This window comes from Pinus tabuliformis, chromosome 3_1 (genome assembly GCF_031772625.1).
Source record: "Pinus tabuliformis cultivar Carrire ecotype Pingquan chromosome 3_1, CPIR1, whole genome shotgun sequence".
In the NCBI taxonomy this organism is placed as follows: Eukaryota; Viridiplantae; Streptophyta; class Pinopsida; order Pinales; family Pinaceae; genus Pinus; species Pinus tabuliformis.
The window spans coordinates 592125555-592142365 of record NC_142301.1 but is presented as its reverse complement, the minus strand read 5'-3'; the positions used below and the strand labels follow the sequence as shown (position 1 = coordinate 592142365).

Below are 16811 nucleotides of genomic sequence, written 5' to 3'. Positions count from 1 at the left end.
TTCCTTAAAAAGAATGCACTAGCCATAGCGTATCCAATTCCTCTTTTGACCATTGTAACAGGTTAGGATCTTGTTAGCCAGAGCTAGCTAGAGAAAGATCCTACTTCTACAAGGATTTTTTTAACTTCCAGAGCAGTCTCCACCACTAGATTCTCTCTCAACATATTCTTCCTCTATTTTTGCAGTGAGCACACTTGATATTTTCATTTGTTTTAAGGTTTTGAATTTTTTGTAATTTTTTAAATGTACTTCTTCTAAGGCCATTGGACAAAAATTATGGTGCAACAACCAAGAGACCCCTGAACAAGGAAATGCCCCCTTCATTGTTTCCCCAAGTTTCACTAAAAAGGGGACATGGAGAAACGTCTACCATTGAATTTCCTCGTCTTGGGACCATGGGAAGCATGGGGATGTGCCACCCACTATGTCCTACCGTGTAACACTGCTTTTCAAAGTGAATGTGTAGTTAGAAAGATATATTTGTGAACTATCACAGAAAAACCATGCAATCTATGCAATGTTGTTTGTTCTTTGAAGGAAAAAAGAACAAACTGAAGCTAGATCAAAGTGAATATGTGGTTAGAGAGACATACTTGTGAATCATTACAAAAAAAACTATGCAATTTGTGCAATGTGTTTTATTCTATCAAGGAAGAAGTATGGATTGAAAGAGATTATCACCTTCTCTTAATTAACCCATTTTCCATCATCTCTCATATCAATCTTCAATTGCCAAGAGGAGATATGCAAGGACACAATCTCATCTCATTTACATATGGGAATTAACCATTATCCATTTTATTGAATTCTTGTTTATGGTTCCATGGTGGTGAGGTGGGACAATGAAGGAATCCTTGGGTAGAATTTGCAATGACTCCTAGAATCTCCTTAATCATAGTCAACACGCCATTATCCTCGGTAGATGTGTGTTCAATTGTACCCTAAAAATATACCAGATAAATGAAAAAAAATATATCAGATGAAACTTTGTAAAATGACCAACAAATATTTAAATAGAACAATGGACAGGAATATTACCTTAAAACCCTTTTACCAAGGTACCATTGGTTGCAAAAGTTCATCATTAAGAATGTGCTTTATATTTGCAACAATATCTCTTGGATTGTAGTTAAGTACAAAGGAGCTCCAACCAGTACCAATTCTTTCACTTCCATTCACAAGTACCATCGAAATAATTGGTACATACATGCACCACAGACAATACCAATAAAACCCATGTTTACAAAATGACAAAACTCGATCAAGCAGAGAGGAATTATTTTAATATAACATAAACAAGTGATGCACAAGACTCTCGAAGGTTATACAGAATTTCGAAACCTCGCAATTCTCCTTCTTCTGTACATGCCTATCAACTCCTAAAATATGGACATGAACACTACTTTACACATAAAAATTACATAGCATCAATATGATTCTTAACTCCTAATGCAAACCAAGCTAAACTATTTACCATATTGATTCAACTTTTTGGCCATCTTTGTTCAAGTAGTCCAACAGTGCATCATCTCCCTTTGGTAACAAGAAACGTGTTATTGGTGGCAGACATGTGAAGACATATCGAACGCTTGCGTGATCTTATCCACCCTGTCAAAAATGAAATGAATATCAGTAGATATGCATCATTTAGATATACATAGAAACACTAGAGATAAAGATCATTAAGATTTAAGAAGCAGCTTGAACCCCACAAATTTCTCAGCTGGGCTCTGGTACCAAATTGGCCCAATGGAGCAAGAAGGTTAATGTTGTTTCTTCCAACAAAATCTTTTGCCATTCCCATAATTGTGTTGGCAAGACTCTGCTCACCATGGTGGTAAGCAGAAGGCTTTGATGTTGGAAGTTTGACAACTAATTATGTAAATTTGGGTAAAATGTATTAATTATTAACAAGTTAGTTTTATACCGGAACAACGGTTATGTAACTGAGGAGGCTCATATAAAATTGATGAATGCCCGAACTGTTGTATGGAGAATCATTTATTGATTGAATAAAGATTCCAATCCCTTGCCCCGTGGATGTTTTCTTGACACCCTGTCAAGGTTTTACCTCGTAAATCCTGTGTTGTTACTTGTGTGTGTTCATTCAGTTTTCCAGTCAGCTGCCTTCTTTCTTGGTTAATCTATAACTGTATATGCCTTCTTGCTTGATTGATTAGTAACTCATTGAACTACAAATGGTATCAGAGCTTGTTGAGTTAAGTCTTTTGGAGACAAATGTGTGCCAATTGAGATCGCTGAAATGCCTGTGAAAAAAAAGGCTGCATAAGAGCCTGCATGGTCATTTTTTGGAGGTGATTGTAGATTATTGAAGGGCTGCGTGCTAGTAAGAAGAAGCCAGAGCCGCAACACTACATGCCATTGCTGGTTCGGTCCATTTGCTGGTTTACGATTGAGGAGGAGCCCTACGCTGCAATTACCAGTCTGTGTGAAGCCCTCTGCCAACGTTTTTTTTTTTTTTTCTGAAGAGTTGTGTGCTATCCAGTCCTGCGTGTTGCAGGTTATCACTTAACCCTCTGCGTGTCCGTTGAAGTGCGTGCTGCCAGGAAGTCCCTCTGCGTGTATTCTCTGTGTGAGGAGGGGAGGCCATGAAGACCAGAGCCATTGCTCTCTACGTGAAGACCGAACTCTCTGCGTCCCTGCGTGAGAACCCTCTGTCGTTGACCACGCTGCCACTGGTCTCTGCGTATGCATGGAGTAGTCTCTACGTATGCGTGGAGCAGTCTCTGCGTGCATAGAGCTGCAGTGAAGGAGCCTGCATGCTGCCAGAGGTGTTGCGAGAGCACGGCCTTGACCTCTGCGCGCTGGAGGGCAACACTGCTGCGGTGAAGGAGCCTGAGTAGTGCTGCCAGAGCAGAGCCTACGTGCTGCCAAAAGCCTGGCTTGCTTGTTGCCAGAGGAATTCGATCAGCAGATATGGATCCAGGTAATTTTGTTTAAATTTGAGAGAATTTTTTTCCAGAAATTTGTTCAAATTTGGAGGAAAGAAAATCAAAGGTTTTTTCATTAAAATTGAAGAAAAGAAAAACAAGGGATTTTCATTAATTTTAAGGAAAAATCTGTTGAAGGGATTTTCATTAATTTGAAGGAAAAATCTGTTGAAGGGTTGTTTTTTTGTTTGAAAATAGGAGAATTATTATTTTTTTAATACAAAAAGTTTTTTGAAGAAAGGGAAACAAAAAAAAATATAAACCCTAGTTGAAAGACTGAAACTCTAGGAGAAAGAAATGGCCAAGATATCGAATGCAAAATTCGAAGTGGAGAAATTCATAGGCAAAAGCAACTTTGCTCTTTGGAAACTGAAAGTTAAGGATTTGCTGTTGCAACAAGGGTTGCACAAGGCATTGGACGAGGCAACTTGCAACCATGACTGATTCGGACTTAGATGCCCGAGCTTTCAGTACCATCAAGTTATGCCTGGCGGATGAAGTTCTCTTCAACATTGTTGAAGAGAGTACAGCTTTAGGTTTATGGAAAAACCTATATATGACAAAGTCGTTAACCAATAGAATTTATCTAAAACGACAACTGTACAGTCTTCGAATGAAGGAAGGTTCAAAAGTTGCAGAACACTTGAATGTTTTTAATACACTTATATGCCAATTAACAGATATGGAAGTTAAAATTCAAGAAGAAGACAAAGCTATAACCTTGTTGTGTTCTCTACCCGAATCATGGGACCACTTCGTAACTTCAATCAACTTGAGCACCGTTGGTTCTTTGAAATTTGAATCAGTTGTGGGAGCTCTCCTGTCTGAAGAAGTACGAAGGAAATCCAGTACTGAAACAGCTACATCAGAGGCCATGATAGCTAAAGGACGGTCAAAGGAAAAAGGGGAAAAAACAAGGGGGTCTTCCAAATCTAAATCGAAGGGAAAAAAGTGTAAGGCAAAATGTTGGCACTGCAATAAAATTGGACACCTGAAAAAACTTTGGAAACGAAAAGAATCTGATAACCCGAAGAAAGAAGCAAATCAAGTCAATTCAGGTATGATGGACGAAGTTTTATCTACTAAAGAATTATGTATGATAGAGGAAACTTCACCTGAATGTAATGTCTCTTAGGGTTTAATAAGCGCGCTATTAGACTCTAGTGCTTCTCATTACATGTGTCCACACAGAAATTGGTTTACTTTGTATGAAAATGTAAATGGTAGTTCTGTGTTTATGGGTAATAATGTATCATGTCAGATTGTTGGGATGGGAAATATCAGGATTAAAATGTATAATAACACAGTTAGAACATTAACTAGTGTTAGACATGTACCTGATTTGAAGAAAATTTTGATTTCTTTGGGAGTGTTGGATTCAGATGGTTATAAGTTTACAGGTCAGAATGGCATGCTAAAAGTCTTTAAAGGCGCCCTAGTTGTTATGAAAGCAGAAAAGGTCGGAAATCTTTACAGACTCAAAGGAAGTACTCAGGTCAGTGAAGCAGCGGTTGCCTCAGAAAAAGAAGAAGCAGGTTACTCACCTATGGTATCAACGATTGGGTCACATGAGCGAGAAAGGTATTCAGATACTGATGAAACGTAAATCTCTTCCCGATCTGAAATCTTTGAAGCTAGATTTCTGTAAACATTGTGTGTATGGAAAACAGTGTAAACAGAAATTTAAAACTAGAAATCATAATAGTAAAGATATTTTAGACTATATTCATTCTGATCTGTGGGGACCATCTCCTGTTGTATCATATGGAGGTGCTCTATATTTTTTAACGTTTATTGATGATTTCTCCCGTAAAGTTTGGGTCTTTATGCTAAAAAAGAAAGCTGATGTATTCAATGTCTTTAAACAATTTAAAGCAATGGTAGAGAAAAGAACAGGCAAATCAATTAAATGTTTAAGAACTGACAATGGTGGTGAATTCACTTCAATAGAATTTGAACAATACTGTAACGATGAAGGAATTATTAGAAACAAAACTGTTGTTTATATTCCTCAGCAAAATGGTGTTGCTAAACGTATGAATCGGACTCTTATGGAAAGAGCCAAAAGCATGATCAACAATGCTAACTTGCGAAAGGAGTTGTGGGTAGAAGCAATATCCACTGCTTGTTATTTAGTTAACAAGTAACCTTCTGTAGCAATTAATTGTAAAATTCCTTAAGAGGTTTGGACAGGTCAGTCTTGTGAGTATTCACATTTAAGGATAATTGGTTGTGATGCTTATTCTCTTATTCCTAAAAATCAGCGTTCAAAATTAGATCCAAAATTGAAATGTTATGTCTTCGTTGGGTATGACTATGCAGTGAAAGGATACAAGTTGTGGGATCCTACATCACAGAAGATAAGTCATTGGTAGAGATGTAACATTTGATGAATCTTCTCTTTTAAAATCAAATGTTGAAAGAATTGAATAGGAACATGTATCGCCAAATCAACAAGTTCAGTTGGAGGCCAGACCTTTTGGTGACAGTCAAAGGGAAGAAGAGACTTCTGGAGAAAAAGGTGTTGAAGATACAAAGGAAGCTGTTGAAGTTTCTTGACGAGATCAAGTCTCTGAACCAGTTCAGTAACCAGTCACTCTAAGAAGGTCTACTAAGGAAAGAAAAACTCCCAAAAGGTATGAAGATTCTGCTTCATCTTTTGCTTTGATTACTGAAGATGGGGAACCTTCTTGTTATTAGGAAGCAGTAGATGATACAGATAGCGAAAAATGGAAAATGGCTATGGAAGAAGAAATGGATTCCTTAGCCAAAAACAATACCTAGGATCTTGTAGAACTTCCTGAAGGGAGAAGTGTTGTTGGATGCAAGTGGGTCTTCAAACTGAAACGGAAAGTTGATGGAAGTATCGAAAGGTATAAGGTGAGACTGGTAGCAAAAGGATATTCTCAGGTTGAAAGTATCGACTTTCATGAGATCTTTTCACCAATGGTAAAGCTTGTTTCTATTCGTATTGTATTGGCACTAACTGCATTACTTAACCTTGAGTTAGAATAGTTAGATGTTAAAACAACTTTTTTACATAGTGATTTGAATGAAGAGATATATATGGAACAACTAGAAGGTTTTGTACAAGGTCGCAACAGAAGATTAGTTTGCAAGCTCAGGAAATCATTGTATGGTCTGAGGTAGTCTCCCAGACAATGGTACAAGAAGTTTGATTCCTCCATGGTGAGCCAGAGCTTTATAAGAAGTGAGTATGATCATTGTGTATACTTCAAAAGTTTCAATGGCATATTCATTATCTTAGCTTTGTATGTTGACAATATGCTTATTGAAAGCAAAAGCATGGAAGAGATCAACAGGTTAAAGGCTCAGCTCTCTAGGACGTTTGATATGAAGGATCTTGGAGCAGCGAAACATATCTTGGGCATGGAGATACACAGAGACAAGAAAAATGGTAAGCTTTGGTTATCACAGCAGAAGTATGTGGAGAAAGTACTTGAAAAGTTTTGTATGGACAATGTGAAACCTGTTAATATTCCATTAGCTTCCCATTTTAAGCTTTCTTTGGTTTTGAGTCCTATAACTGGTGAAGAAAAGCAGTATATGTCTCATGTAACATATGCAAATGTTGTAGGCAACTTAATGTATGCGATGGTATCTACAAGACCTGACATTTCACATGCAGTTGGAGTTATCAGCAGGTTCATGGCAAATCCAGGTGAAGAACATTGGCGAGTAGTGAAATGGGTGCTTCGATATCTAAGAGGCACAAGTGACCATTGCATCATCTTTAGTGGTAGTGCAGGATCAATCTGCGGATATGTAGACGCTGATTATGCAGGTGATTTGGACAAAAGAAGATCTACTATAGGTTATGTCTTTACTCTTGCAGGTGGAACAATTAGTTGGATGTCAAAGCTTCAAGAAACAGTTGCATTGTCCACTACCGAAGCAGAATATATCGCTGCTTCAGATGCCAATAAAGAAGCAATCTGGTTAAAGGGTTTGCTTGATGAGATTGGAAGGACGCTGGAGAAAGTGAATGTTTAGCTTCTCTTGGCTTGCAGAAAAAATGATGAATAGGCATGGGCAAGGGATTAAGAAAATTGTTGTTAAGGTGGAGTTTGTTGGAAGTTTGACAACTAATTATGTAAATTTAGGTAAAATGTATTAATTATTAACAAGTTAGTTTTATACCGGAACATCGGTTATGTAACTGTGGAGGCTCATATAAAACTAATGAATGCCCGAACTGTTGTATGGAGAATCATTTATTGATTGAATAGAGATTCCAATCCCTTGCCCCGTAGATGTTTCCTTGACACCCTGTCAAAGTTTTACCACGTAAATCCTGTGTTGTTACTTGTGTGTGTGCATTCAGTTTTCCAGTCAGTTGCCTTCTTTCTTGGTTAATCTATAATTGCATATGCCTTATTTCTTGATTGATTAGTAACTCATTGAACTACATCTGAGACATAACCTTAGAATTGAGCAACCCGTTGAAAAGGGTAACATCCTTTTTTCAAATTCTAAGAGTGAGATATAAGACAGGAAGTACAAAAATATTGTGTGGTAAGCGGAGGCAACCTTTGCCTCTGTGACAAAATTTCTCTAGAAAGAACAAAACGAATTTTTTCTTTGCCCTGGTTTCAATTCATCGACCACGGATGGGATGGATCTTTGCAAGTCAGCCATGGAAAATAGGATTAGTTCCTTGTTTACAAAGTTCTTTCTGGCTTCTATTTTCTTCTTGTTGAAGGCTAACTCAATCGCAGCTCCATCTTCCTCATTAATCCACATGAAGTCCTTTTTATGCTTGGCCAAAATTTTGAAATATTAATGAATGGAAAAACATAAAATCATCTGACCCTCACAAAAGCCCGAGCTGGGATAGCAAAGTATACCAAGAGTAAAGAATCTAGCATTACTTTATAGTCCAGCCTGATGTTGATCCAGCCAAAGATTCTCTCCATGATTCAGACTCAGGCATGGTGTAAAAGGACAATACCTTCCATCCTTATGGGTTGCTTTCATAAAAATAAATAAATAAAAAGTAAAGGCAGGTATCATGCTCCTTTGGACTGAAATAAAATACATCTTCATACAGTTAAGGAGTTGCACCTTATTTTAATGGAATTGTACACTTAGTAAGAACAGGGGCTATGATGAAAACAATTACCTTGATAATAGGATTCAAAGAGAAATGAAGGAATTTTAAGTAGAGATGGCCAGAAAGAGTATATGAAGTTGATCAGCAATCCTTTGATGGGGTACCATCATGATTCTACAAGAAACAAAGGATAACAATCAGTTTTCAATTGATCATATCCTACAAACTTACATAGAGATGGCCAAAAAGAGTATATGAAGTTGATCAGCAGTCCTTTGATGTGGGAACCATCATGATCCTACAAGAAACAAAGGATAACAATCAGTTTCCAATTGATCATATCCTACAAACTTACATAGAGATGGCCAAAAAGAGTATATGAAGTTGATCAGCAATCCTTTGATGTGGGAACCATCATGATCCTACAAGAAACAAAGGATAACAATCAGTTTCCAATTGATCATATCCTACAAACTTACATAGAAACTACACATTTATCAGCATACATTATGAACATGATCTGTCATAATCATAATATGGACATATCCCATTTGTCTCATATTAACAGCTTTTTCTTTAGAAGAAAAGAAGAAACCAGAGCTATATAAAAAGAGAAAAATCACTCTCAAAAAAGTACAAAACAAACTTCCATTGGCTCTAATATATAATTTGATGTCCATACTTTTTATAACAATTTAAAAATCATAACTATTATTTAAACATTGGGCTTGCCGGTTTATTAATTAAGGAATGTTCAGAACACGAAGATCCATTTTCGCTGTGGTCTGCCTCAACTGTATTGCATGAGAGCATCAAAGGGATAAACCCGGGTAGAAGTCCTGGGCACTCTTTTACACATCAAAAGACAAAATAAACATTATGCATTTTATAATCAATGAGGGAAGCAATTATTGTTCTTCAAATTCAGGTATTCCACAACACATATCAATGATTACTTACAACTGGATCATCGCATTGATTATTACAGAGACTGTAAACATTTATTGTTGCGGAGGAATCAAATGTATTGTTATGGCCATTTGTAAGTAACATGGAAGCTCTGGAGTAAACCACCAGGAATGATCTACTACCTGGAACCAAAGTCAAGAAATACATGAAACTCTTTTAGCAGAGCCCAAAACTTCCTAGGTCATAAAAGCATAGAATTGTATTCTAAAGTGTTGGAAGCATAGAATTGTATTCTTAAGTGCTGAGAATGTCCAGTAGACTCAATTGAATGCCAGTTACAGAAATTACCAGCTTCAACTTCCAGAAATTAATCTAATTTATAAGCAAGAACGCTTGAACATACATATGACATAACTGACCTCATTATCAAAACCACCGCAATCTAGGACATCTTATTTCTAAAGCTTAAACTCAGATAGGCAATAAGAAGCGTATATTTCCTAAAAACCGGACCTGTGTGCTGTACAACCATGTTTTATACAAGGAAAATGACCATTTTTCACCAAACCTCATTTTCACCTTACAACTCAATATTTCATAAGCACCGGTATTAATGTGTGTGCCAAAGAACTTTTATGTCTGACATAATAACCACTTAATTTAGGGTGCATATAACTAACCACCATAACACGGAAACAAAATTAACAGCAAAAAACCAAAACAAAGTTCAGTGAAAAATCCTTACTGTGAATTTTAAGGGGAGAGATCTGGAAACTCTGAATCTGTCATCTCCTTGCCAGAAGGAACCTTGAAGTCGACTATTCTTTTTGCAAGAACCCAATAGCAATTTTATGGGAGAGATATGGAAACTCTGAATCTGTCATCTCCTTGCCAGAAAGAACCTTGAAGTTGACTATTCTTTTTGCAAGAACCCAAAAGAAAACCCTGTGTGGAAAAGGAACAAAAATCAGAGCAATGTCTTGCAAGAACCCAAAAGAAAACCTTGTGTTGAAAAAGTGCAAGAATCAGAGAGTTGTCTTGTGGGTACGCCGTGAAAATCCCAGACGAAATGTTAGATAGTAGTGTCCCATACCACTGCTCTGAAATGGTAAAACCCTGGACGATTGAATAGTAGAAAATTAAAATAGGTCACAGCCTCCCATTGAGCCTCAAAGAACGGTAGATGGCTATCTGAAAACAACACCTGTGGCAAGGAGCTCAATTCGTGGCTCCTACCGTGGATTTCAATAAACAGATGAGTGTATATAATGCAACTGGGCAGACCGAAACTAGTAACGCACTAGGGCTTTAACCAGGGAGCATAGTCGTTAGTGCATTTGTTGCACTACCCCGAGAGGGTTCACTCTGTGGCCATATATGATGCGTTACAATGTTTTTCCATTATCAAAATTTCAATTTTGAGTTTAAAAAAAAAAAGTTTAATATAAAAATAAATAATTATATAAAATATTTAAATAATAGTGATTCATAAAAAAATTGTGTTAAAGGAAAGTTTTTCTTCTTGACTTATGTTAGATCCGTATTTAAGATGGATCTGTACAAGTACTCAATCACTTGGATCCACATTTGGCTATCTTCTATTTCATTATTAGATCCAAAACTGAAAACCAAGACATCTACTATCCCTTATGCTCGACTATCATAGTAAAAAAGTACTATCCCTTATGCTCGACTATCATAGTAAAAAAGCCCTATCATAAAGAAAAGCCCTAAAAAAGCAATACACAATTTCTCTAACAATTCTCAAAGATAACACAACAACCAAAAGCAATTAGTTTGAATTCAACAGCAAAAGATTATTGAATGTCTTAACAATGGATATCACAGTGATGAGTGGCAATGAGGGAGATTTTCTAGAAGAAACCTTTAGGATAAAACTAGCATAGATCTATTTTAAGTATGGATGTAACATGCATCAAGAAGGATCAAATTTCTTCACTTAAACTTTTTTTTGAGTCCAAAATACAATATGTGATTTTTCATTGTTTAAATTGTATTTTTAAATGCTATATAGAGTATATATAAGACCCAATAAACATTTTAACTATAAAAAATTTATTTTTTCATAATATATACATTTTTTTAAATAATATATCTATATAATTGACATTAAATAATTTATGTAACATGTACAAAGAAACATGTTATGAGAGCAAATTAGTTAACATAGATTTTAAATAGTTTATTGAAATTTCCTATTCAAATATTTTTGAAAAGTATAAGGTTTAAACATCTTAGTCACATTTTTTTTTACTTCTAATTACTTTAGAGCATATTTTTTTTATTATTATAGCGAATATTATTTTTCTATTTAGAACACGTGTACTCGACCAATGGACAAATAGACAACCTTATACATCTCCTCATACTGAGTTATAAAATGAACTTCTTAACTTAATAAAGCTCTTAACTCAATTATAATCGATGTACTTAAAATTACTTTGTATAAAGAAAAACAAAAAACTATAAAAAATTACCTCCACAATTGGAAAATAAATTATTGACTTTTGAAAATTGGTCTTCAACCTTATTGCTCCATAGAAAGTATCAATAATATTCCTATATATCACAAGATCATTGATGAAAAGTAAATGTGTGATGCGAATGTTATTGTTGATCAACACACCTTGAATTAGATCTGTATGGTTGGATTTAGATATTTGCACGAATGGGACCTTTTTCTATAAGAAAAAACAAATAAGGAAGCAACCTTTTTCTATAAGAAAAAACAAGGAAGGAAGCAATGACGCTTAGTGGGCTTAAAGAAATCCAAGCTTGCACCATTGATTATGACAGCAAAAGAAGAAAACATCACACAAATTATTTAATTGATAGTTGGTAATCCAAAACCCACCTTATTGCTCCATAGAAGGTGTCAATAATATTCTTATATATCACAAGCTTAACCTCATTACAAAAGTAGAAATTGAGCACATCATTGATAGAAAAGTAAATGTGTGATGCTAATGTTATTGTTGATCAACACGCCTTGAATTAGATCGGTATGGTTGGATATAGATATTTGCACGAATGGGACCTTTTTCTATAAGAAAAAAAGAAATAAGGAAGCAATGGGCAACTTTGAGGGAGGCCTTTAGTGGGCTTAACGAAATTAAGCCGGCACCATTGATTATGACAGCAAAAGATGGAGGCCTTTAGTGGGCTTAAAGATATCTAAGCCTGTAAGTTAAAGAGGAAGACATCACACAACTTATTATCTAATTCACAGTTGATAAGCCAAAATTTATTTGTAGTAGTAGTAATTTTAAATACATTTATGAGATTTAGTGAGTTTTTTAGTAGAGATTATTTGGAATTTTTTCTAATTATGTTTATAAAGATGTTTATTTTGGAATGAAGTTTTTATAATTTTAATTAAATTATCAATGATTATTAAGTGTTTTTAGTAGTAGGGTAGTAGTTCTTTTTTGATGTGGTTCATACAGAGATTTCACTGCTATGTTCACGAAGACAACTATGTCCATGAAAACATTGTTCTGGGAAGATCCACCTTAAGGGGACAACTATGCCCAAGAAAACATTGTTCTGGGAAGCTCCACCTTAAGGGGACTCGACAGCTATGTCCATGAAAACATTGTTCTAGGAAGATCCATCTTTAGGGGACTCTAGAGATCTGATCCCACTATGTCCATGAAAACATGGTTATGGGAAGATCCACCTTAAGGGGACTCGACCACTATGTCCATGAAAACATTATTCTGGGAAGATCCACCTTAAGGGGACTCTAGAGATCTAATCGCTATGTCCATGAAGACCACTACGTCCGTGAAAACATTGTTATGGGAAGATCCACCTCAAAGGATCACTTCTTGTTGGTTCATTAACAAAACCTAATCATTAGAGCATCAACAAAAATTGACCTTGTGACCTTTCAATAGCTAAGGAAAATTGACCCTGTGACCTCTCAATAGTGAAGTGTTTTAATGACGGGAACTCGACCATTTGAGCTAACCCTAGGGCCAAATATCCTTACTAGTAGTTACAAATCAATGGTTGAGATTTATCTCCAAAATAATTATACACTTTATGTCCTTTCAATTAATTGATTACATTTTAAAAAAAAAGTTTCATGAGAAAGTGTTATATGGGAGGAGTTTGGTTTTTTGAGCATGTGATATTGATAGACCATAGTATGGGTCTATGGTAGTGTAACAAAGCTTATTTATAAGTTAAAATGATGTAAAGTAAAGTGAGATGAATCTCCATAATTAAGAATGTAATGTGTTACATGTTTTCATAACTGTATATATACTCAAGTCATATATGTTAATTTTTTTTTTTAATAATAATAATAACAAAGTTCTGATTTAATTAAATTTTATGAGTTTTTTAATATTAATAATGTAAAAATATCATAAATATCATAATGTATTTTTATTTTTTTTTATTGATTACTTATTGAGATTTATAAACTTTTTAACTTATATGACTTTAATAATGATAAATCATCCAAAATGTATAAAATCCTTATATTCATTTAAAAATTCAAAAAATTAGATTTAAAAATAAAAGGGGAAATAAATGTAATTACAAGTAAAAAAAATAAAATAAAAAGTCACGAAGGAAAGCTATCGATCCAAGGCTTGAGAATGCTAACCTATCTAACAAATTTAGGAAGGCTTCTTGCTTCATGAATAGCTAAAATTTGTTTTTGCTGAATACATAGAGGAATCAGAGATAATGACTTAATGCAAACAGTCAAGTAACTTCAAAAAAGCCGTAGTAACACAAAACTTAAACCTTGCGAAGAGCAACGCAGATATAGATACTTCAAAGTTCATTCTATAATTTTTATCTCATTGATTTTTGTAAGCATTGTATATTACACATTCACTAGAATAGTAGTTTTTTTAAAATTTTAAAAATCAAAATGTTAAAGTGTTTGAGTTTTTTTTTATAGTGGAAATGGATTCAGCACCATTAAGAATTCTTTTAAAAAAATTTATTACATCTAAAATCCTAAAATTTCACATTTGTAATTTAGATTTAAAAAAACTATTTAATTTTTTTTTGGGTTTCTAGTGATTTTGGTGATTCTCTATGGTTAAGAACTATGGGCCAACATGTCGTGAAAACAAATTGAGAAAATTCAGAAATGTTTGATTACAAACAAATTCAAAACTAAAAGTGCAGTTTCTTATGCTATCTTGTTAAGTGAAATAGGGGCTGCTCCTATTGAAGCAATTGTTATGGTGAGAGTCATAAGATATTTAAAAAAAATTGAGCAAATGGAAGAGGGCATATGGCTTAAGGTTGTCTTTAATGACATATTGTGCAAAAGAAAGAAGACTTGAATGCAGCAAAATAACAAATGGTTTAGTAAATGGGGTATTTGCTTGAACACCCATTTTATAAACAAACAGTAAAGAGATTAAAAAATTTGTTATCAATAAATTCCACAAAAGTATTTGGGATAAGGAGTTAAGGAGAAACAAAAAAAAGTATTATATTGAAGTGTGTGATTTCACTCATAATCATTAACAAAAAGCGTAAATAGAGGTATAAGGAGCTAAGGAGAAAGAAAAAGTACTATATTGAAGTATGTAATCCCTCTCATAATCATCAACAAAAAGCGTAAATAGCGGCCAATATTTCTTTGAAGAGCCAAAGTTCTTATTGCTCAGTTAAGGACTAATTTTCATCAACTCTGTTGCAAAATAGCACGCTGGAAAAGGCCAAAAGAAGTGCAGGAAGAAAGAGTATGTATTTTTTGTTCTTCCAGAAAAGTGAAAACATAAAAGCATTTCAGTTTAGAGTGTGAGGCCTAAAAAGACAATAGAGAAAGTTGTGCATATATTCTGCCAACTAACTCTTGGGATAACTATTTAGCAAGGGACTTTTGTGATAATCTATTTAGCAAAAAGTTTGTCCAAAAATTAAGAGTGTGTAAAACTTCACATAAAAATAACTAAATACATCAACCAATTGAAAAAACAATTTAGTTCATAAAATATCTTTAGTCTCATAAACTTTAAAATAATTTCTTCCTTTTTCATATTAACCCTACAAAAAAATTAAACCTAGAATCAAATTTTTTTTAAATTCTATACAATTCCAAAACATTTTCAAAATTTGCAATGGAAGTAAAAAATGCTCATGCAGAGTGGATTTAGTCCAAAAGTTGCTTGCAACATACACCGTAAATGTAATAAAATATTTTGACTATATGTTTCTCATGTTGAGTATTGTCAGTTACCATTCCACACCCAATGAAATACTCTCTGGCTTTTGCAACCTGTCTCATGTCCACTCGGCCACCCAGGTAAAGATATTTACTTAGAAGATCACCATCGGCTGTCCACATGCGGGCCCACGTTGCCCAAGGTGTGGGACTGGAACCTGTCACATCTTTCACAGCATCCAAGGTGTGAAGCATAGTTTGGTAAGTCTCACAGCATCCAAGGTGTGAAGCATAGCTAGGTAAGTCTCACAGCATCCAAGGTGTGAAGCATAGTTAGGAAAACAGTGTTGCACTCATGGAGACTTTGTGTGGTCTAGCAGCCTTCGCGCCAAGAAAGAACGACAGATGGGCAGGGCAACCAACAGGTAGTGGAGCCCCATATTCTAAAGCACAACAAGCAGCACACGCCATCTCTTCCAAAAACACAAAGACTAAGAAGACAAGAACCAGAAAGTATTTCCCCTCAAGTTGAGGAGCAGTGTAATGGAAGAAAGCTTAGCCTATGTTTATATAGGCCAAAAACCGAAGGCTAAATCATATCTATCAATGTTTAAAGTTTAAACGATCAAATATTTCAATTCAGTCACCATTTTGTCATGGCTCCATCATTTCAAACTTATCGCATCATAGCCCATACCTCACATAGAAATATAAATTATATTTCTATGTATAAAATTAAATTTGGGAGCTGGGAGCCGGTCTGAAACGTTCCAAAATTGCTGGGAGCTTCAACAGGTATTTTGGAGTGTTTTGGAAGTTTCACTGTAACCAATTTTTTAAGTTTTGGGAGTTTCACTGCAATGAATAAGTGTAAATTTAGGTGTATTTGACGCTGTCAGCTTGGGTGCTGTGTAAACTGAACTGTGTGAAGGGAAGGGTATGCCACTGGGTTTAGATCTGGATATGGGTCTGGAACTGAGAGAAACAACTAGAATATGGAAAGCCCTTCTATCCAAATGAAGATGTGACACCTAGCCAATCGAGATATTTGTCATTGGAAAGCTATTCATTCTCCTCGTATAAGCCCATGGCCGATGGATATAAAAGCATTTAGGAAGATCACTGGCCACTTATCACACCAAGCTGAATGGACAAAAGATGGAATACTAAAGAAAAAATAGTTGAAATTATAAAATATAAAAAATTTTAAAATATATTTTTTAATTTAATTTTCATATTTATTTAAGTATAAAATATATATTAACTTGGAAATTTATAATTTTATGATACAAACTCTCCTTAAAATAACATTGGTTTTAAATTCTATTGTTTTAATTATATTTTTTTTTCAGAAATGTTTTAATTTTATATATATATATATATATATATATATATATAATATTGGTGAAGTTACATCAAGGGTGAAGAATTGAACCAATGACTTAATATATAGCATTGCATAAAATCGTTTAATAATGAAGTAATAACAACAATTTTTCAGGTTTGGAAGTTTTGCATGTTTCTTTATTAAGAAGGAATTTTATTGATAAATTAATATTTTGATTTTCTAGTAATGTTTCAAAATCAATCTTTTATATATTTCTTTGCAAAATAAAATTTGATTGAAATAGGAATAAATAAATTATTTTATTTTATTTTTAATATATATTAAATTTTAATATATTATAGTATTACCGGTCCTTGAACAAAACTT

General features: G+C 34.5%; 1 long non-coding RNA gene across 6 annotated transcripts; it reads right to left on the bottom strand.

The window, feature by feature from the left end:
• Positions 1-228: 228 nt before the first annotated feature.
• LOC149188402 (uncharacterized) lies at positions 229-10314 on the bottom strand. Of its 6 annotated transcripts, XR_016255810.1 has the most exons (8): positions 10028-10314; positions 9680-9879; positions 8986-9116; positions 8381-8447; positions 8095-8199; positions 1475-1608; positions 1039-1168; positions 256-941 (listed from the first exon to the last, which is right to left on the bottom strand). It is a non-coding gene; the product is annotated as an uncharacterized LOC149188402 (long non-coding RNA). The 6 variants fall into 6 exon arrangements; XR_016255814.1 differs by having other exon boundaries at positions 229-941; positions 1039-1608; positions 8257-8447; positions 8758-9116; XR_016255812.1 differs by having other exon boundaries at positions 234-941; positions 1039-1608; positions 8758-9116.
• Between the last annotated feature and the right edge of the window lie 6497 nt (positions 10315-16811).